This window comes from Canis lupus, chromosome 7 (genome assembly GCF_011100685.1).
Source record: "Canis lupus familiaris isolate Mischka breed German Shepherd chromosome 7, alternate assembly UU_Cfam_GSD_1.0, whole genome shotgun sequence".
Taxonomy (NCBI): domain Eukaryota; kingdom Metazoa; phylum Chordata; class Mammalia; order Carnivora; family Canidae; genus Canis; species Canis lupus.
The window spans coordinates 70,974,858-70,999,582 of NC_049228.1; the positions used below are offsets into that span (position 1 = coordinate 70,974,858).

Consider the following 24,725-nt stretch of genomic DNA (forward strand, 5'->3'; position numbering starts at 1 on the left):
CGTGATCCTGGGGTCCTGGGATTGAGTACCACGTATTGGGCTCCCCACAGGAAACCTGCTTCTCCCTCTGCCTATGTCTCTGCCTCTGTGTCTCTCATGAATAAATAAAATCTTTAAAAAAATATTTCCCACAGTCCTGCAAAGGTGCTTACAGACCCTTACTTAGGTTCCCACAAAGTAGGAAAAGGGGAATAAAGTCACATAAAGGACTGCTAGATATAGTATACAAAATTACCAGCAGTAGTACTTGATTTGCCTAGTTAGTCAAAGACCTGGAGAGAGAATAAATGTAAGATTGAGGTGAAGGAGGTCAGGGCACCTTGGTGGCTCACTTGTTGAGCATCTGCCTTCAGCTGAGGTCGTGATCCTGGGGTCCTGGGATCAAGTCCTGCATCAGGATCCCCACAGGGAGCCTGCTTCTCTCTCTGCCTATGTCTCTGCCTCTCTTTGTCTCTCATGAGAAAATAAATAAAATTTTACAAAAGAGAGAGAGGAAGGAGGTCAAGGGAAGAAAGACCTGGAAAGACCTTTGGGAGTATCAAGCAGGAAGAGCTTGAAGAATTTTTTAGCCCGTGTTGAAGCCCACCAGAGAACAGCCACCACAGGAGAGGCAGACACAATCAGAGAGACAGATGATTTAGTCAGCTGACATCAGCCAGCTCCCCACTGACCACTCCAGTGCTAGCACAATGGGTGCAAGAACAGATTGGCTGTGGTCGGAGAGCCAGGTCCAACATCATGGCTCCAACTTGTTAGGACTGATCTATCTACTGCCCCAGCCACATGTCACATTTGCCAGCTACAGAAACTAACGCTGATATCCTAATTTGGCACTAATCCTCTGGGAGAACAACCAGACACTTGGCAAGCTGAAATACACTGGAAAACTTCCACTCTGGAAGAGGCATTGATTCATCTCAATTGGAATTGATACATATTCCAAGTGTGAGTTTGCTTTTGCTGCCCAAAGAATTTTAGCCAGAACCACTGTCCACAGATTCACAGTGTTTAATCCACTGGCATAGGATCCTACGTAACATTGCATTGAACCAGGGGACCATCTACATCAAATGAAGTATGGGGATGGACATACGACCATGAGGATCCACCAGTCCTACAAGGTCCTACCACCCCAAAACTGCCAGCCTAACAGTGATGGAATGGCCTTTTGAATTTGCAACTGAGGTGCCAGCTTGGAGTGATCCTTTGCCAGCCGGGGGTACGGTATTACACAGATGGATTATACATCAAGATTGTTTAAGAACCAACGGCAAATATAAGAGTGGTTCATATGATATTTCTCCCAATGACCCATGTAGGAAAAATATTCTTCTCCTACTCAAAACTCCAGGTCCTGAAGGTATAAAAGTCAAGTTCCCAGAGGGGAAACACTTCCAAAGAGGATACATAAGGAAACATGAAATTTTTTTAAAGATTTTATTTATTTATTTGAGAGAGACAGACAGACAGACAAAGTGGAAAAGCACACTCCCCGCTGAGCAGAGAGCCCAACACTGGGCTCAATCCCAGGACCCTGAGATCATGACCTGAGCCAAAGGCTTAACCGATTGAGCCACCCAAGTACCCCAAGAAAAAAAAATTTAAGCTAAAGCTGCCACCCAGTCACTGAGCATCTTGTATCAACAGACCAGCAAACAGGAAGTTACAAGTCTGGCAGGAATTCTGATCATCAGGAGGAGATAAGGCTGATGTGTCACAAGGGGGCGGGCAGTGAAGGTCATGTTTAATACTCAGATAATTCACCAGGGTATTTTTGGAAGGCAGCGATGCTCACCACTATACCACCAACGGGGATACCAGGGCATTTTTGATAGCCTCCTGATCCATGGTAAATGGTTAAGTGCAACAACCTAAGAAAGACAGAGTTCAGTTCAGGAACTTAGACACCTTAGAGAAGATGGTGTGGATCACCCTACATGGTAATCCATCCAGACATGCAGAGGGGCTGAGAACAAGGGGACTCTAGAATTGGCAGGAGCGGAAAGACATGATGAGTGTTCATTGTGACCCAGAGACCAGCTGATATAGCAAGGGCTTGATTTCACCCCACTAGCCCTCCTCTTGAAAGTTTCCTCAGGAAAACAGACCAACTAAAATTCTGGAAGAATATTTTCCCCATGAGATTAAACGAATCAAGTGAATCTCACTAGCCCAGTGTGTGTACTAAGTAGATATTAAGTGAACTTCCTCAATCTCCTCTTCAAGAATGATGGTCAAGGTGGGCATACAAGGGCTTGGTCCCCTTGCCCATCTGAGTCACCCAGCCCTGGAGTCTCAAATGAGACTGGTTGAGGCCTCTGGTGTAAGTGCATCTCAATTCAACTTCCTCCTATACTGATACCCCTTCCCCCCATTCCTTTACAGGTAATGTTGCCAAGAGGACTCCCTTGTAAACTTCCTGCTTATCAGTCTCCATCTCAGTTTCTAGGGAAGCTAATCTAAGTCAGAAGCCAAACACAGAAGAATATATATAGTATAACCATATTTATATTTATATAAAGCTCAAACAAAGACAAAAATAAAAAATAGCGTTAGGTATCAGTGCAGTGGTCTCTCTTGAAGGGCAGCAATGGATCCAGGAGCTAAGAGGCTCGTAAAGAACTGATAATGTTTTATTTCTTACTGGGTGCCGACAGCGTGGATATGGTCACACTGAAAACTCAGCAAGCTAGGAAATTACGATTGCTAGCATTTTATTTATATATTCTACTTCAAGATAATGCTTTTTAGAAATCTACACTTCACAATCCCGACAGTTCAGAAATGATTTCACTTTTGAAGTGCCACAAGATGATCAAGATAAATATGAAATATCACCCTTCATCCTTAAGCTTTGAATTCAATAGCCTGTATTCAACACTAGACTTAGATACTAAACAGTTAGAACTGGTCAGATTTCAACTCTGTTAACGCTATTTCTTCATTTCTCCCATGAACGAAAATAGTACCACATGGAGTTGTTGTGAATTACTAAATAAGACGATTCATTTAAAGAACAGAAGACCAAGAATATAGTCTTTAGTAACATGTCAATAATCATGGTTATCTTTTTATGAAGGAACATGTCTTGGAAATTGCTTTTCAAATAAAGATGATATAGTTTGTTTTATTTTATCCATAAAAATAAACAGATATTATCGGGGTTACAGTACATTGCAAAGTTATATTTATGTGATGCTCAGTTTATAAATAATCATTGCTATTATGACATCTATTTAGTCTGCTACAAGAACAATGGTAAGTTAGAGAGACTATATTCTCTCTCAGCAAAGTGAGAGTCAGTGGCATCTTCATATTTTCCAATAAACATGGGCTATAAAATTTGATATTCTTATATTCAAATTCTGACTTTGCCAATTACTAATTGCAACAATCTGCACAAGTTTTTTCTCTTCTGAATCTATAGTCTTTCATCTCTAAAGTAAGGATGATTATGATCCTTCTACAGGATTTTCTGAGATATTAAATAAGGCAACATTGTGCTTAGAACACTGGGTTGATTGGCACCCTTCTCATTTCTTTTCCTATTTATGGTCAAGGACATGTTTATATGATGGCTGTTGGTATTAGGGGAACAGTCTTTCATCAATGAATAAAGTTCTCAAAGAAATTTTAAATCAAGTACCATGTTTCGTATTTCCTATAAACCTTAGTATCTAGCACAGAGGCTTTTAATAACATGTTATTAACAAATGTTTATAATGGATGAGATAAAAATTGCATGGAAGTGGAATCTATATTTAGACCACCGTATCATGTTCTGGACAACTTTCCCAATTAGCGCTTTACAATTTGAATTATGAAATTGATTTTTTAAAATTTGATAATATGACAATGTTTTATAAAATATAAACTGCAACAAGCTTATAATATTGAAATTTATGTTGTATTACTTGTGTTATAAAATAAATTTTTTTAGATTAGAAAACTTCTATGTAATAAATTAGGTTGCAGATTTTTAAAGCTCATTACAACAGAATTATACATACCGAATTGCCTTTTAACAAAGGAATAACAATTCAATATTCCAAGAACAAATAGTAGTGTTTTTATCATAAATTTGGTTTATCTTTATTCTACTGTTACAAAAATATGTTTGGTGGAAGGTAAATGATATGTATAAAATTTGCACTTCAGCTGATAAAGACTCAAATATAAGCTTTGTTACTTCTGAACTTTGTGTCTTAAGCTAAGTCTCTTACCTATCTGAGCCTTAGTTTCGTTATGTAAATGGAAGTAGCACCTGCCTCCAAGGGTAATTATGAAGAATAGAAGCAAAGTCAGGAAAGAGCCTAATACACTGAAATATAGCATGAATTCAATAAAGGGGCTATTTATATTATGAGCTTTGCATTACAAATTATATTACTGGTGAGTCCCTTAGAATTGATTTAGTTTTAGTTTTTACAGAACTTGTCAGTTCTTACTCTCTTTTAATTGCTTTGAGGTTTCACAGTAAAATACAAACCTGCAGTCCTACTCATTATGTTTATGCTGTTCAATAAACACATTACAGTATTTCAATTCTGGCACTAGTATCTTGGCAAGCATTCTAGCTGAAATATATTTTATGCTTCAGGACCTAAATGTGTAGTGACATATTAATGCATCATGAAATTCTACAAAGATTAGTGGCCTTTGAAAGAGAACAAAGCATATGTTCTCACTTCATCACAAAATATTGTCTATCCTGTCATTATTTATTGTCAGATGTCCCAGCAATTGTGTCCTTAGTAGATAACTTATATTAATTTCAAATTCAATAGATGAGCTAATACCAAGGTCAGACTGTTAATAGGCTGCTAATTTGAGTTATGCTACACTAGAAAGGAATATCAAAATACACACATTTTATTAACAATAAATTCTACACTGCACTCATGAAATGTAAAAGAATTACTTATTGATAGTAATGCTGAACAACTCACATCTATGGAGCCTGGACCTTGGGTACTATGACCTGTGGGATGATGAAGTAAAAATTCTGTATGAGGCTTTGAGACATCCAAACTGCAATATTCAGAGGCTTGGGTTGGAATACTGTGGTTTGACCTCCCTGTGTTGTTAGGATCTCTCATCTACTCTTAGAAGCAACCAAGACCTGATAAAAAATAAACCTGAAACAGAATACTTTAGGGTATGAAGGAATGATGAAGTTATGTGAAGTCTTGAGGTTTCCTGAATGTAAATTGAAAGTTCTGGGGGTGTGCAAAGAAGCGTTTGATGAGGAAGTTCAGAAGCCGCTGGAAACTGTGCGAGTTAGCAATCCACACCTCATCATTAAGCACGATTATAATGATGATGATGAAGATGGTTCCTGGTGGCGGCGTCCCTGATTTGAAGAACCTGATGTTCTTTTTAAAAGTAAAATGAAGGCCTCGGAGTGACCAGGCTTGGGGCTCTTAGCTTTAGGTGCTTTATGCCCAGACACTGCTTAATGTCTGTTAGATATAGGGGAGTCACTTCTCTGTAACATATCTGTTCTACTTCACATGGGAGTTGAAAGGCTATCTTCTAGTTCAAGTGAGAATTTTATCAGAAGACTTTTGGAGACCATAGAATACGACCTTTGAAAAAATATTAAACATGTTTGGTTAATATCTGAAACATTAAGAAGTCTACAAACTACTTAAATACATATATAGCCATATAATTCTAAATGCCCAAAGGTAATGTTCATTACTTAACTTTCTATAAGTTCAATAATTTTCTAAATATTTATTTATAGCTATAGAATGTAAGAGCTACTGCTATAAGTTTCTGGGAGACCAATATAAAGTACGATAGGACATATGCTCTGATTGCAAAGTGCATTTTGATTTGCCTATTTTTCAATCTATCAAAAACATAATGGCATGAGAGACCTTACAGTCAGGTAGACATGGGTTCAAACATGAGGTTAGTCACTTACTGGATCTTGCTTTGCCTTTATATGTTTCTCTTTCTTAAAACTTCCAAAGTGTTGTACACTATAAGAAAATCAAACTTCCACACAGTGGGACTTGATTTATACTCATCAGTGTGAGGGTCAGAAGTCAAGGACATAGTTGCATTTATTACTTATTTCAGCGATCCCATACCCACTGGGGGTGATAAATTCTTGTTTTCTCTGCAAGATCAAAACTATTTTCATAATAATACTAAGACAAAAGACATCATTTCCACTTTCCACTCTCTCTCTCTCATGAATTTACCATGGAATTTTCCAGAGGTTATATTATGTGACATTGCAATCCACTGAATGCAGAAAGGAGATATGAGACTCCAGCTGCATTATGTCTTAAACCAGGCAGTAAATAGATTAGAAAAAGTATAAAACAATCAATAAAATATCAGTAAATATATTTGTTCTATAAATATGTTTAATTTTCAAAATAAGTTACGTTAATATGGGGACACTCAGGTGGTTCAGTCAATTAAGCATCTGGCTTCAGCTCAGGTCATGATCTTAGGGTCCTATGATCAAAGCCCCATGTCAGGCTTCGGCTCAGCAGAGAGTCTGTCAGTTTCTCTCCCCTCTGCTGCCCCGCCTCCCCCGGCCACTCTTGCTCTCTTTCTCTCTTTCACTCTCTCTCTCTCTCTCTCAAATAAATACAATATTTTTTAAGTTATGTTAATACATAATGGACTTATCTTTAATTTCTTTAAGATTTTATTTATTTGAGAGAGAGAGAGAGAGAGAGATTGAGCACCTGTGGGAACCAGGGAAGAGGCGGGAGGAGAGAGAATCTGAAGTAGATTCCAAGCTGAGCACAGAGCCTGGGGTCAGCTCAATATCATGACCACTAGATCATGACCTGAGTGGAAACCAAGAATCAGATGTTTGACTGAGCCACCTAGGTGCCCCTTATTATTTTTATTTTTAAATGAATTAATACATTATTTTAAAATATCTGAGCTTTAAATTCTAATATAGAAAAGGCCAATGTATACAACTTACACAAGCAAAGGATCTTCCATGTTCTAATAAATTTTGTGTAAAGGGGTCCTGAACACCTCATTGTAACGATTTAGCAAAAAATAAGAGCTCTGGGGACTTACAACTTCTACCTGGCAATATGGAAAGCTGGGAAGAGATCACTCCTAAACTTATAATGAAAAGCTGGACATGGCCCAATATCTAAGGACAGGTGAGAAAAGACCTGGGGAAACAGAATAGCAGGAAAGACTCATAGAACTCCACCTGAAATCTCCTTCCCTATCTCTACTGCAGAATTAAAGCATTAATCTGTGGAGGGAAAGTCAACCAATACTTCCACCCTAGGGCACTGGAAAAAACCCACTGCAGCTATGGGAAGAAAACAGAAACAAAACAAGTAACCTACCCCTGAGGGAGGGAAAAAATACATATGCTAGGCTCAGAATTACACATGGAGAAGAGGCAGGAGAACTAAGGAAGCCACACCTCAAATACCCAAGGATATAATATCTGCCTAATAGTAAGCATAAATGAAAACAACAGAAAACATTCTGTCACCATGTCTTGCTGTCATGCTAACACATCTCAAGTTACATGCATAGAAAAAACACTGCCCAGAGAGGGACAAAGGTATGGGAGGATACCCTCTCTGAGGTTCAGTGCAAAAAGAAGACTTAAAGCTAAAAATGAAGCAAATATTGAGGTGAAAAAAGCCCTCAAAAAGCCAAACAATCCTAAGCACAAGGTGTCACTAGAGGGATTTGAAGCATATAGTCCACTGAGGTTAATGACAGTGACAACATCAAAAGTAACCCATTTCTTAACTAGAATAACTCAAACCACTGCACTAAAGAACTAGAAAAAGTAACAGCATGCCCATTTCTAAGCATAAAAACTGTTTATTTCAGTCTCTAATGAATTACTTCAGTGTCTAGTTTTAAACAACAAAAAATATCACAAGACACATGGGAAGACAAGAAAGAAAATACACTCCCCAACAAAGCCATCAGCAGAACCAGACTCAACTATAACACCAATGTTGGAACTATCTGACAGGGAATTTGAAGTAACTATGATAAATGTATCAAGAAATCTAATGGAAAAGGAAGATGCATATAAGATCAGTTTGGAAAGTTCAGCAGAAAGACAGAAACAATAAGAATCAAATGAAAGTGCTAGAATTAAAAAAATAATAATAATCCAAAGTAAAATAGACAAAGAATGCCTTCAACATATTCATAAGTAGACAACACAATCAAAGAATGATTCAAGAAACTTGAAGATATATCAATAGAAATTAATCAAATTAAAATACAGAAAGAAAAGTAGGTGAAGAAAAAAGAAAAACACAACAGAATATTCCAGATCAGTGGAACAATATCAAATGGTCTAACATATATGTACTTAAAATCCTAGGAGAAGAGAAAGAATAGAGCAGAATTAATGGCTGAGGACTTTCCAAAAGTAAAGACAGACACCAAACCACAGATCCAAGAATTTCAGAGAACATGAGTCAGGAAAAAAGAAAAAAAAGAAGCTAATAAAATCCACCTAGCCATATCAAAATAAAACTTTGAAGAAAAAAAAAAAAAGAGGAAACATTGCAAGCAGCTACAAAAACACACTTCATGCAGAGAGGGATAAAAATTATAGTGGACTTGTAGCTAAAAGACAATGGAGTGCTAAAAGAAAAAAAAAAGTGAACTCAGATTTTTATACCCAGTGAAAATATTTGCAAAAATAAAGAAATAAAGATATCTCAAACAAAGAAAACTGAGATAATTCATTGTCAGCAGATCGCCCTATAAAAAATGACCAAGAAAGTTCTTCAGGCAGAAGAAATATGACCACAAACAGAAACTTACATCTACACAAAGAAATGAAGAATGCTGAAAACGGTGTGAGTCAATGCATATGAAATACCTTTTTTCTTATTTTTAATAGATAAAAATATAACTGAGTCAAAAGCAAGATTAGTAGCAATATGTTATGTGTTTAAAGCATATGTAAAAGTAAAATATATAGGGACACCTGGCTCGCTGAGTCAAAAGAGCATATGACTCTTTTTTTTTTTTTTTAATTTTTTATTTATTTATGATAGTCACACAGAGAGAGAGAGAGGCAGAGACACAGGCAGAGGGAGAAGCAGACTCCATGCACCGGGAGCCTGACGTGGGATTCGATCCGGAGTCTCCAGGATCGCGCCCTGGGCCAAAGGCAGGCGCCAAACTGCTGCGCCACCCAGGGATCCCAAAAGAGCATATGATTCTTGATCATGGGTCATCAGTTTGAGCCTCATAGTGTGTGTAGAGACTACTTAAAAATAAATAAATAAACAAACAAACTTTAAAAAGTAACTAAAATTTAAAACAAGAATAGAACAAAAGATGAGAGGGAAGAGTTGAGAATATATAAACAAGGTCCTTACATGATGCATGAAGTGATATAAAGATCTTTGAAAGTAGGCTTTAATAAATTAAAGAGGTGTACTGCATATCATTGGGAAAACACTAAAAATTAATACAAATTAACAAATAACAAGTTTATAAGAGATGAGCGGAATTATTTAAAAAAATCAGTTTATACAAGAAGGCAATAAAAGAAAAGAAACAACAGATGAAACAGAAAATAAATAATATATATGGTTAAAAAAAAACAAGACCCAAATATATTTTGTCTATAAGAAACACACTTTATTTACTTTTCTAAAGTTTATTTATTTTTTTTTAATAATGTATATACACCCAATGTGGGGTGGTGCTCAGATTTTATGATCCCTAAGATCAAGAGCTTCATGCTCTTCTTAGCATGAAGAAATATACTTTAAATATAAAGATACAGATAAGTTATGAGTAAAAGGATGGAAAAAGACAAACTATGTAAAATGTAACCAAAAGAAAGTTGAAGTACCTATTCATGGCAGATAAAGTAGACTTCAGAAAAAGAGATATCACTAGTGATAAGAAGGACATTACATCATAATAAAGGGGTCAATTCCCCCAAAGACGTAACAATTCCAAATGTATATAGCCACCTTACAACAGAACTCCAAAATAACATAAAACAAAAACTAAAAAAAGGAATACACAAATGCACAATTATAGCTGAAGACTTTAAGATTCTTTTCTAGGTAAATGACAGACAAGTACACAGTGAACCAGTAAGAGTAAAGAAGACCTGAACAATACTATCAACCAACATGATCTAATTTACACTTAACATTTGCAGACCACTCCTTCTGACACATCAGAATATACAATTGTTTTAATTTCACATGACCTATTCACCAACATAAACTTTATTCTGGCTTACAAAAAAAAAAAAAAAACCTAAACACTTCAAAATAATATAAATAATATAAAGTATATCCTCTAACATGGAGAATATTGGAAAATATTTTGAACTGAAATAAAATAAAAATATAACATGCCAAAATTTGTGGGACCCAGCTAAAGGAATGCTTGGAAGAAAATATACAGTATTAAAATGATCAGAAAAACATGAAATATTAGAAAAATAATAATTCTCAAGTCAGATTGTCAGTATTCAAATATGGGCCCACTTCGTGCTAAAAACATGTTCTTAGGCAATTTGCTTAACCTCTTAGTGTATCAAATTCCTAACCCCTAGCATGAAGATAACAATAATTCTTACTTCCTAGGGATATCACAAGAATTAGAATTCGATTAGATTAGAATTACGTAGAACTCTTAGCACAACTCTTAGCCTGGCCTATGTTAAGTATTGAATAAATCTCAGCTAATTTTCTTTTAAATTTCCAATAACTAGTAAGCATTTTTGTAGGAACTCGAGATAAGGATGACAAACCATTGTCACCCTGAAGAACCTCATAGTCTAACATGGATTTATGAACATTACAACTCAACATAAAATTGAGACCATGAAGAAATCTGCTTGTACCAAACTGAGAGAATTAAACAAGTTCCTTGGATATAGTAGACTTCTCATTAAGACTTAATGAATTAGGGGCACCTGGGTGGCTCAGTGGTTGAGCATCTGCCTTTGGCTCAGGTCATGATCCCAAGGTCCTGGGATCAAGTATCTCCTCAGGTTCCCCACAGACAGCCTGTTTCTTCCTTTGCCTCTCTCTGTGTGCTTCTCATGAATAAATAAAATCTTTATATAAAAAAGCATACAAAAAGATTTAATGGATTAGTAGCCACCTAAGTTAAAGGAAATATCCAGGGAGAAAATAGTTTGTGTAAGGTAGGACATTGTGAGAGTACATGCAAATTGGAAGGCTGCCATGGGTTCCAATTACTAGAGCATAGTTTTCCAAAGACAGCATGGCAGATGGGTATGTATGCAGGAATAAGATATCCAAAGACATCCCTTGTCATTCTAATAATGCCCTGAGAACAGATTCACACGGAAGTTTTGCATGAGAAGATGTATAATTCTGGCTTACACACATAAGTGCAGGGAGGTAGGAATCCTATTGGTAGATGATAAAGACCATGGAAAAAGATGTGCACTTTAGCTATAGATTTGCTTAGGCTAAGGTATAAATAAGTGATCCAGAAAGTGATTGTCTAGTGTCCAGATCTGATCCGTGAGAGGTGAGGCAGAAATAAGAATTTGAGACTTAATAGTGCACAGTAATACCTGAAGTCTTGAGCATGAACGAGACTTTCCAAGGGAGGAGAACTTATGTAAGGATAGAGCCAATAAGGTAACCCAAAGCTCTGGGACCTGCTGAGGGCAACTGAGGTGATAAGAGAGAATTATAAATAGACATAAAAGACAAAGTGGGAACTTGATTAGGTATTGATGATACTTGAGAATTTGGATCAGAAAATTTTCCTTCAAACTATAATAATATCTTTTCATAGTGAGTTCTGTATGCTACTATATTAATTTCCTTGTATCTGCTGTAGCAAATTACTATAAACAAATGGTTTAAAACAATAAAAATTTATCCTCTCACAGTTCTGAAGGCCAGTAAGTTGTCTAAAAGGCCACATCCCCTCCAGAGATTCTAGGAGATGATCCATTCCTGCCCTTCTAACTTCTAGTGATTATCAACACTCATTGACTTATGGCTGCATCTACTTCTGCTCTGTCTTAATATTACCTTTCCCTTTCTAAGTATCTATTTCAACACTTCCTCTGCCCTTCTCCTATGAGGACATATGTGATTGCATTTTTTTCAGAGTTCACATAATCTAGGATAAACTCCTCCTCTCAGATCATCAATCTAATCACATCTTTGCATTATAGGGTCACCTTCACTCTTTTGCCATATTAGGTGATATTGACAGGCACTAGGATTAGGATGTAGACTCATGTTTTCAGAGACCACTATTCAGATTACTTCAAGCACTTTGTCAAAAATTTAAAGTACTAAAAATCACTGTTAGGTCTGAGGGAAAGGGTATTCATTTAATGGTTGACAAACTGATACGATCTCTTTGGAGGTCAGTTCAGCAAGGTCAAGAAAAAGCCTTTTAAAATATGCATATTGCCTGCAATTTAATAATTACAATTTTAGAAGTCTATCCCAAGAACATATTTGGTCATATATGAACATGTAAGTGTGTTCAACAGTTTTTTTAGGGACGCCTGGGTGGCCCAGTGGTTGAGTGTTTGCCTTCTGCTCAGGGCATGATCCCAGGATCTGGGATCGAGTCCCCCATCAGGCTCCTTGCACGGAGCCTGCTTCTCCCTCTGCCTATGTTTCTGCCTCTCTCTCTCTCTGTCTCTCACAAAGAATAAATAAAATCTTTTTAAAAAAAGGTTTTTTTATGTCCTAAGAGAAAAGCTAGATCTAGCCTACAATGCCCAACAACAGGGATCAAACTGGGTTTTAAATTATATTTTTATGTATATGCATAAACATATATATAGACCTATACATGTATACCAATATACACACATATACATAATGCATATAATACACACATTCATATATTTGATTCGTACAATGACATCATTCATGTGTAGTATTTAAACTAGGTAATAAAATTCCATGTTTATAGCATGTAAAAAAAACCTCACAATATCATCAAATTAAAGGATTATAAAACAGTATATATAGTAGGATCACATTTTAGTATAAAGGTACATCTAAAAGAATATAGATGAGGGGCTCCTGGCTGGCTCATTAGGTAAAGCTTGTGACTTGATCTCAGGATTGGGAGTTCAAGTACCATACTGGATGTAGAAATTACCTTAAAAATAAAATCTTTTAGGAGTGCCTGGGTGGCTCAATCAGTTAACCATATGACTCTTGATTTTGGCTCAAGTCATGATCTCAGGGTCATGAGATCAAGCCCCATGTTGGGCTCTGCATTGTGGAGTCTGCATAATATTCTCATAATATTCTCTCTTCCTCTTCCTCTGCCCCTCCCCGCTTCCCCATTCATGTACCCTCTCTCCTCTCTCTAAAAAATAAAATATTTTCAAAATAAACATGATAAATAAAAAATTTTTAAAAATCTGAATGAGTTGATCATACACATGTTAATATCAGTAGGATCAATGCAATTTTATTCATTTTTATCCATGATTTTTGAATTTTTTCTTCAATGAGCTTATTTATAATATTTTTAAACAATCAAAATGTGACTTCATTTGTTAGATATGTATTAACTCTTCTTCAAAAATATATTTATAACTGTTCTTTTTTTTTAAGCTTTTATTTATTTGTTCATGAGAGACACAGAGAGAGAGAGAGAGGCAGAGACACAGGCAGAGGGAGAAGCAGGCTCCACGCAGGGAGCCCAACATGGGACTCGATCCTGGGTCTCCAGGATTACACCCTGGGCCAAAGGCGGCACTAAACCACTGAGCCACCCAGGCTGCCCTATAATCGTTCTTAAACATTCAGATATTTCATTGGAATTTGGCCAGAAATTATCTTCTGATAGATTAAAAAAGAAAACTATATAAATATATATGAATGAATTCATAAATATGTTTTCTAAATATTACAAGGTCCAAATGTCACAATTTGAACCACCTATATAAAATATTAATACTAATATCATCTATTTATAACAAATAAAAATTTTATTCCTGAGTATAATAAATATTCCTTATTTAAGAAAAAGCTAGCCTATAGCTGTAAGTATACTCTACAAGCCATTTAAAAGCCAATTATGTATGTGTGCCTGGTAAATGAGACTGTGAATGAATTACATCTATAAACTTAAATTACACACATAAATTATGAAACTTAATTGTTTCTGGAAGAAACTCTAATCTTATTAAGTATCGTGATTATTGATACGGTTGCCCACAAAATGCATTTTTCAAGATTTAATTTGATTTATATTTAACTTATAAAAGAATGATCTTTTATGTTCTACCGGTACAGAGTATATTTTATAGCTTAAACCTAAAAAATATCATGAAATTGCTCTTTTGCTATCATTAAATGTGATCCACCAATTCTTCCAAAACCAATAAATATTCACTTCCACTGGTATTTGCTTCCTCATCTGGAAAATGGATTAATCAAAAAATGTCTTCTTAAGGCTTTATGGAGAACTTCATGTAGCTCTCCATAAAATGAATAATGGAAACTGTGCAGTGTTCATAGCAGAACATTTGCATTAATACTAAGGTAAGAAGTAGTGCACAGTTAATTTAACAACTGAAAATGATTAGGTTGTTAATTTTTTTTGTAATTCACTCTAGGACTGTTTGCCTACTAAATGCAAAACATTTCACATCAAGCTACAAGAATGGTTACCCTAAACTGTTACTGCAGGTTGTAATTCTCAGCCTTCTACAACAAAATATAGTAAATAATTCAACTTTGTTCACATCATAAATTACCTAAGAGGAATTTTTTCCAAATTCATATTTTATCAATAGAAGTTGCTAGAGTATTCTAACGTCTGATAGGAAAACTAGGGTAGAAACGTTCATTCACATCTCTGTCATTGAGAGAAATTAGTGCTTCTGCAATGAACCTTTTCTAACACAGATGCTAATCATGAAATACCTGTTTCAACTGTGTCAGTTCATAGGATTCTTAAAAGGTTGTTCACCTCAGAACGACATCTATAGATAATCTGAAAAGGGTGATATATCATGGGACCCTGAGAGTGTGAGGCAGCAACAAGTGGGAGGTGGCCAGAAGAGACCTTATCAATGCCTAGGGAAGAAGAGGGCAGAGAATTTGAAGCCATTCAAATATACTATGCACTTGGGGGAGGTTAGTGGAGAGTTCTAAAAGGATGCAATAAGATCCATGCAGGTCAGAAGAGTATCTAAGCAAACTTATGTCTAATTTTACTTGATTCCAGAAAAACAACTGAGTTGACAACATGCAGGGTGCCATTCCCAGAAGCCCAGAATCCTCATTCCAGTTTGGAGAAAGCTTAAAACATTAACACACATTTGCTAGAATCCAACTCTTCTGTTTCTGGTTGTTATACCATCTTCCCAGTTTTACTATTATCCAAATTCTTATTGTACATTTAAATTCATGCACACTTCATATGAAGATAATACAGGTGACCATGGTCACTTAGATAGAGGGACCTTTAATAATTTCAAAGATAAAATTAGTCATTCATACTGCATTCTCTTAAAATTAGTTTTTCTCTAAAACCATATGGGGATGCCTTCAAACTGTGACCAAATATTGAGCATACTGTTCTCTGTGAGATTCTGATTCAATTCACTGCATATCTGAAAGCACAAAGTTATTAATCACAAATTGGAAAAAAGAAAAAGTAAGCAGCAGTTTTGCTTAAGTATTTATTTCTTAGAAGACTTTTTTCTTTTTCTTTTTTTCCTTTTTATTTTTGGAAGGAAAGTGCAAATACAAGAGCTGGTGAAATTGACGACTAAATAGTCACCTTTTCTCCATTTACTTTCCCAAAACCAATTTATTGGTAGATTACCCTAGCAGCATGGATTTAACATTTACTGCTATTGTTTATTCTACTGGAAAAAACTTCTTTTAAATCTAAAATATAGCTATGTCCAGCTACCCATTCACTCCAATACATTTGTAATGCCTAATACTCAACAAACTCCATGCAAGTGTCCAGGGAAATTAAACATAACTATATATTCTTCGGTGAGCATTGTATTTAATTTTGGTGTTCCTTCCTCAAGCTCCAAATCTAGGAAAATCTTTCAAAACTAGCACAAGTATTAAGTTTAAAAAATAGATGGTTTCACAAATCATTACTACAAGATAGTCAGCAACACAGTTAATTCATATTTGAGTATAACAATATATGGTATACTGTTTTGAAACCCAATTGTAAATCTGTTTCATATTTGGCCACAAGTACAAAAGCTGGACACCAGTGACTAATCATGCTCATGCTCTTAATTTGAGCCAGATTTGAGCTCAGGCACCTTCTGTCTCACTGCTGAAGTTAAGGTGAAGGAAGGTGTCAGCTCCACTTCCCAGGGACTGGCTCAATGGCACAGCCACTAAGACAGGGCACACTTAACACAGCCTTGCAAATAGAATTGAACCCGGGCCACAGATGCTTACCCCTCTACTTAAAGACACAAAATATAGTCAATTCTCTCAACATTACTTTCAGGCATGCAATCAACCATCCCCCTGTATCTTTCTGACCACATGCTTCTTCATTCATGCCTTCACACATTTACTGAACATCTGCTACAAGGATAGGTATTATGCCAGGTGCTGAAAACACTGTAGTGACCAAGGTGGACCTGACCACTGCCTTCATGTAACCTAAACAATAAGATTCACTGAGGGAAGTTTGGAAGGAAAATGGACAACCCTATTCCTTTCCTCTCCACATCTGCAACCTCCTAATACCATCATACTATAATGGTTTGATAGTAACTTCCATAAAGTCTTCTACTAATTTTCCCCCCTAGTGAGTTTGGGTGAGTTTGGTTGCACCAGTCTTTTCTCTCTGACATGATAGTAAATTCCTTAAGGGCAGGAACCCTACAACCATAGATATTTTTATGACCTCCTGTAATATCCAACTGCATTGACCCAGTATTTTTCCTACAAAATGGATAAGATCATATTATCTTCCAGGGAAAAGCAATAGCAAAGGAAAGTTATAGCACCCAGAACCCTGAAGCACAGATATGGTAAAACTTCTCAATGGATCAGGGTGTGATGGTTGGCTTAGTCATGTAACAATTCAACTGACATTCCATATGCACATTAACTGTCAATCAATTCTAGTCCCCCCACCACCCTAATTCCCATCGCCACACTCTTAAAGCATTTAGGAAATCAGTATGGCATGACTTGAGGCCAATGTAGAAGCAGATGTGCTCTCCTTAAAAATCTCTCCCTAAATGGTATTCATATATCATTTGAAAGTCCTGACCCATTCATGCATTTGAGTTAAAGTCCACAAGCATCTTTCTTTGTAAATATAAATATTGGCTATGATAGCTTCTGCTCTTGAATTCTTGTACTACTTTTTGCCCATATTCTCAGAATAAGAAACATTTATTTATTTAAAAATAAATATTTTTTAAAAATCCATCTGGAGGGGGCACCTGGGTGGCTTAGTTGGTTAGGAGTCTGACTCTTGATTTGGGCTTGGATTGTGATCTCAGGGCTGTCGGATTAAGCCCCATGTAGGGCTCAAGCAGGAAGTCATCTAGAGATTTTCTCCTTCTCTCCCTCTGCCCCTCCCCATCTCTAAAATAAATAAATAATTTCTTTTTTAAAAAAAGGCATCTTTGGGTACCTGGCTGGCTCAGTCAGTGGAGGATGCTACTTGATCTCAGGATTGTGAGTTCAAACACCATGTTGGGTACAAAGATTACTTAAAATCTTAAAAAAATAATAATGGTAAAAAAAAATTTAAAAACCCATCTTATTCAGGGAGGATTTAAAGAGGATGAAATATGTATGAAATATGTGTACTAATAAGAAAGTGGAGACTAGTGATGAATATGCTGGGTCTAGAGCGAGGCTTCTTGTGCCTGCATTCTGTCTCTATGCGTTGCATAAATTACTTCCTCTGTAATCATGGACAATTCTATGCCTCAGTTTCTGTATCTATAAAATGGGGATAATAATACCATTATATCATGCATTGTAAAAATTAAATGATAATACACATAACATACTTAGCAAAGCACCATGTGTTCAGGCCAGGATAAGATCTCAATATATTCTAGATCTTGTTAAATTATCATGTTTTCCCCTTAGATATATACCAATCTACCCAACTAGTTCTAAAATTATGTAAAACCAATAACATGTGATTGAGTATCTCAAGAATACTGAGTAGCACTGATCAGAAGGAAACACATCGCAACGAAAGAGGAAATTTATGACATTAAGTTAAAAGATATGAAATTGGTGGGGTCCCTGGGTGGCTTAGTCAATTAAGCATCTGACTCTTGATCTCAGGACTGTGAGTTCAAGACCCATGCTGGGCTCCACAGTGGGTGTGGAGCCTACTACAAAAGAAATATATATATATATATGAAATTGGCACATGATAAGGTACTTAATATAACTAATCATCAGAGAAATGCAAATCAAAGCACAATTATATTGGGGAAACCTGGCTGGCTCAGTCAAAAGAGCACGTAACTCTTAATCTTGGGGTCATGAGTTCAAGCCCTCATGTTGTGTGTAGAGATTACTTATACAAATAAAATAAATAAACTTTAAAAAAAAACACCACCCACCTGTTAGCTAGATTTTTTGTGGTAATTATTTTGCAATACACACAACTATAAAATCAGTATATAACACACCTGAGTTAATATAATGTTTTATGTCAATTAGATATTGATTTTGAAAAATGGGTAAGGGTGGGATATGACAAGTACAAATATTGCTACTTCAAGGAAAGTGGGAGCAGCAATCATCTTATGGTCAATGTTGGGCAGCACATGGGGATTGTATAAATAAGTGCAGAGGCTAGGTATAAAAATAGAGATAAATCATCTCAGGAGTTCCAGATGGAGGAAAGGAGGTAGTATGGAGGTGGGGGGGACACAGGAAGGCAGATATTGGGGAAGATACAGGACTAGGTCCTTGTATTGTGGAAACCAAGGGCCAGGTATGTAGGAGGTGAAACACTTCCCAGGGAGTCAGGGATTCATGGTGACCTTAACAGTTCTTCTTTGTTCCATTCATGATTCAATGTAAAGCTCTAATAATGGTTGAGAAGTATTAAGAGCAATGTGGATGCAACCAAGTTAAGAATGAAAAGCCATATGCTTTTGAGTAAAACTAAACATGATAAAGAACCCATGCAGCCTCCTCTAAAACCCCTGAAAGCACCAATGTCCTATTCAGAAATCTGACTGAAGGCTTCATCTACCTATTCCAATACTCCTAATTAAACCAGCTTCTCTTCAGATACCAGCATTAAAACCTGTGTCTTATTCAACTGTATAGTTTGCTTCCTTTAATTATTAGTACCACAGCATCATTTCTCATACCAATTTTCATAACAAACATAACAGCATTTCAGCTGAGTCAAGGGACAAACTGGATTTACAGATGCAGCTATAGAAGTACCCATTGTGCAGCCCAGGTGGCTCAGCGGTTTAGTGCCGCCTTTGGCCTGGAGCGTGGTCCTGGAGTCCTGGGATTGAGTCCCACATCGGGCTCCCTGCATGGGGCCTGCTTCTCCCTCTGCCTGTGTCTGCGCCTCTCTCTCTCTCTCTCTCTCTCTCTCTGTCTCTCTCTCTCTCTGTCTCTCATGAATAAATAAATAAAATCTTTAAAAAAAAGAAAAAGAAGTACCCATTGTTAGAAAGTTCCTGACATAAAATGTATTCCAAGTCCCAAGCAACTGCCTTACAATCCACCTTTAAAAGCACCACCTATTCTATATTTATCTATGTGTTTATCTCTTGCTTCATCAAACAGCCCATAAGCACCTCCAAGTTAGGGAAGCTGCCATGTTCATCTCTTATCCCTCTCATGTTTCCTTGACTTTGGGCCAGGCATACAGCCACCATCTTCTCTAGGGAAGAGGACAGGATTCAGATAAGAATCAGTTGAATGATAAACTAAACCTGGTATCTCCATACCCATTCCTTGTACTTTCTCTTCCTTTACACTTCTGAAAAGAATAGTCTTCAGGACAAGTCACTCAACTTCTCTGATTTAGCTTCCACTCTTTCATCTTGGGGAAATGGTAATTTACTTAACTGATATAAAATGTTGAGGACAGTGTCTGGCTATTGGTAAAAGTAGTCCATTATTATTATCTTAAAAAACAGAAGTATGGGGGTGCCTGAGTGGCTCAGTCAGTTAAGTGTCTGCCTTTGGCTCATGTCATGATCCTAGCGTCCTGGGATCGAGTGCCTCGTCAGTGAGGTGTCTTCTTCTCCCTCTCTTCCCCACTCATGTATCTCTTGCTCTCTCTCTCTCTCTCTTTCAAATAAACAAAATCTTAAAAAACACAGAAGTATACAAAATGTATTTATTTCAGAAGATCATCTGTCGAGATAGGACTATGAGATCATTAATGTTTGAGGTATTATGGATTTTGAGTTCATAGAAATAGAAGACCTTAATATAGTGGATTTTGGAAATGATTGTTTGGTGTGACATACAAAGAAAACTAAGAAGGGAAAGTTTCAGAGTTTTTATAAACTTGTAAACATAAGAACAAGGTGAGCCACAGACACAGTCGGAGATTAATTAACCAAATGGAGCAGAGAGACTGCTTTCCCATGCTACTGATATCATATTGAGCAAAAACCACATGCAGAGGAAGAGAAAAATAAATGGGACAGAACAACAAGCAGATGGGTTAGGTCCACCTTGGGTGAAGGTTGGAGGTGGAGTAGTGAAGGGGGTTATATAATGAACAAAGAGTGGGACCCAGAGGGACATCCTTGGCTATGATTTGTCAGTTCTTAAATCCTGCAAATCTGCCAGTGCAAGTAAAACAGGTGTTTGGGACTCCACAGACCCTGAGCTTTTCTACTGGGCCTCATCATGCAATGAAAGAAGTTTGGATTATTAGAGCTTTTTCTTTGGGGAGCTTTTGTAAGTTGACTTGGTTTCTGACAATTTTCACAGCTTGACATTTAGATTGTGATCTTTGCTGTCACCAAAGGCTGGAACCCACCTAGAGGGAGTAGGAGGGGTGGACAGGAATCAAGAGTGACTAGGCCTGTTCAATCCAGCTTCAGAGAGAAAAAAGGTTCACTGCTGTCATCCATTTTTATGAAATACTCTGGGATGGTCACAGGTTTCAACTGTAAATTGTAGGGGAAATGTTGACTCCAAGTGGATCCTAAAGTAAACTTGGCCTCCTAATTCATCCTTTCTGATTATTGATATGTGACCATCCCAGGTCCTTATGGCAAATGTAATGTCTGACATGATCTTGTTGTGCCAATGTTCAATGTCTCATTACAAAATAATTTCATACTACAAATACAACCTTTTCTTCCAACCCTAAATATAAACTGTACAGATCTGTGATCAGAGAGGGAGGCATTGATTAAATCTCATTTAATTTTGGGCATGTACCAGGTCTTTATCAAAAGATGCTCCACTTCTCTGAGTGTATTCTTCTATTTTTGGTAACAAGTTATTATAGCAAAGGTGCCTTTACTTTACTCAGTGGAGGGTGGGAGTGGGTACTAGGGTTTCCAATGCTTTACCACCACATTAAAATAGTAAGTGGAGGGATCCCTGGGTGGCGCAGCGGTTTGGTGCCTGCCTTTGGCCCAGGGCGCGATCCTGGAGACCCGGGATCGATACCCCCATTGGGCTCCCTGGTGCATGGAGCCTGCTTCTCCCTCTGCCTGTGTCTCTGCGCCTCTCTCTCTCTCTGTGACTATCATAAATAAATAAAAATTAAAAAAAATTAAAAAAAAAATAGTAAGTGGAAAAAAAAAAGTGGGTGTCACGATATCAAATCCTAACCTATAACATGAGCCAGGAAAGCCTGTGTCACATCACTACATACATGTCATACAATAGGCATAACCAGAGCACTTTTTAACCAAGGACCTAAGAGGGTTTTAAAAAGATTAAATTGTGAAAATCTCAAAATGGCTTTTAGAGGTAGTGTTATTTTTTTCTAGAACCTGCAACATAATCAAGTTAGTGAATATATAATTTCATCCTGTGTCTTTTATATATATATATAATTCATATATAATTTATATATATTTTTTCTTACTATATTATTTTCCAAGATGAGTTAAAACAGAGGATAAAATGAATAACTACGAATAAATTGAACTTCATTTTATTGATTCAAGATCACCATTAAATATTAATGAACATGAAGGTGTTATTGCTGATTTTGTCAACAACCATCACTCTGAATGTGTGAAAATATCCTCTAACAAAAATATTATAGATTTTCTTCATGTAAATGTGTTGTGTTTTTCCTAATCATTGTCTCAAATGAATATTTATAAAATGTCTTCTTTTTGAATCTCCTTGTAATTTTGTATGTGTATTTCTTGTGGAAAAATAATAGACCACAAATCACAATAAAAATAACCTGTGAATGCTAATATTCACCCAGCAGATTGGCAAAAAATTAAGAAGATTGGTGAGACTAAGTATTGGCAAAGATTGAGAACACTGGGGACTCTTATGTACCACTTGTGGGATTCCAAATTGGCACTGCCACTTCCTAAAACAGCTGGGTATTATGTTGAAAAACTGGCACATTGCATAGCCCAGCCTCTAGCACAGATTTATCACGAGGCATGCATAAGAATGTATGTGGCAGACTGGTTGGTAAGAGCAAAAACAAACAAACATACAGACAAAAACAACTATCTAACAAACCAAACACAAAAATGGATGGAATAATCATAAGCCAGAATTTGTACAGGACTGAAAAGATATTAACTGTATTTCAGCATGAATGGATTTTTGAAGCATACTGTTATAAATTTTAAAAAAGCAACTTACAGAAGAATTTGAATATTTTGCTGCCATTTTGACAAAGTTCAAAAAAGCAAGCCAAAAAAAACAGATTGTTTAGGAGTAAGGCATGTAATGGTAAAAGAATAAATGGCAAGAGAACGATAAGAAGGAAAAGCTTTGGAGAATAGTTCATTGTGGAAAATGAAAGGGGACCAAACATTAGGAAATCAGCACATGGAGTGATGATGATATTATCATCACGGCAGCAGGTTGGTGGTATCCTATTTTGCATAAAGAGGTCCTTCTGTTGGGGCACCGGTGGCTCAGTCGGTTAAGTGTCTGACTCTTGGTTTCAGCTCAGGTCGTGATCTTGGGATTGTGGGATGGAGCCCTGTGTTGGGCTCCGTGCTTGGCCAGTAGTCTGCTTGTCCCTCTCCCTCTGCTCCTCCCCAGCTTGTGCACCCTCTCTCTGTCTCTCTTTCTCTCTCAAATAAATAAAATCTTAAAAAAATAAAATAGATAAAACATTTTTGAAACACACCACCTTAAACTCAAATATTTCCTTTAAGCACGTGCATTTTATCCCTGAAAAGCAGTACTTACTTCTCCCATATTAAGAGTTCTGATTTCCAGTTCTGATAACATCATTAATAGTTTTGAAACCTTGGGGGCATTAGTGAATCTCTTCAGGAATCCTCTATTTCCAACCTGAAAATACAGGTCCTAGGTAACAATCCTTGAGGTTTTTTCTAGAGAATATATTTTATGTATTTTTTATATATTCTTTAGAAAATATATTAGAATATATATTATATTTATAATTCTATAAATCACTGAGCCTTCTACTCTAGACAAAATCCAGTCTACCTGAATTCAATTCTGGAAAATAAGCCCACAAGAAGTTAATCAAATGTAGGAGCATCCACATAGGCCTTTTCAAACGTGAAGTTATTTAACTGCACCACACTGCTAATTTCCTCTCCTTTCCTGAGCTCTGCCATTCTAGGATTTAAATTTTTCAACAGCCACATGAGGTGGCTTCTCCCTTTGGAAATTCAGCAAAACCAGATGGAGATTCTTTTTTTCCGTACAGTTCAAGCTAAGATTTGACTTTAAAATCAAAGGGGGCATACAGCTTTATAGAATCAAAACAACACCAGACTGCATATTAGAAGCCTACTCCTAACCTTGGCTTTGACATTTACTAGTCAGGTAACTGTGGTGAAGTCATTTAACTTCTCTAGGTCTCAATTTATTCATCTGTAATAAGGTGCTGAAAATGGACTAAAGCTCTCTGGAAACATTTTCTGTTCCAGCATAGTATAATTCTACATAATTTCAGTTTGTTCTTGGGAGCTCTTTTTTTGACTTAATCATCAACTCTTTAACAAAAAGCATTCAAATAGCTTGTAGGTATCAGTTACCAAAACCAAACTTCCAAAAACCACCTAGTTCTACCAGGAATACCATGTTTCTGAAGAGGTTAAAGGGAAATGGCTATATATGACAGATACACATAAAAAAAATCCTCTAATTCATGTGTTAACCTAACATTTACTAATATACTAGCCACTGTTCTAGCTTCTATATATATAGCAGCCCTCACAGAGCTTAGATTCCTGTCCCAACCAAGGAAGTAAGTATGCTAAAAGACACTGCAGTGTACAGAGGAAGGATCATTCTCCTCAGTTTGACCATTTACTCCAGAGTCATCACCAGAACCTTAAAGCATCTTACCTATTAGAGATTTGAGGACATAATCCCCCTTTACACATCTACTTGACTCTCATCTATTCCCTCTTCGGTCACTTCCAAAATATGCTAGTGATGAAATCCAGATGGGCTCTAGAAGAGACAATTCTGCTAATTAATTAATTATATTTAAAAATCACTGATTCTGGCCAGCTCGGGTGGCTCAGCGGTTTAACACCGCCTTCAGCCCGGGGGCTGATCCTGGAGACCCGGGAT

General features: G+C 36.7%; 1 protein-coding gene across 1 annotated transcript in view; it reads right to left on the reverse strand.

The window, feature by feature from the left end:
- Window positions 1–24,725, reverse strand: part of DLGAP1 (DLG associated protein 1) — an 870,774-nt gene that overhangs the window by 823,487 nt on the left and 22,562 nt on the right. The window lies entirely within an intron of this gene.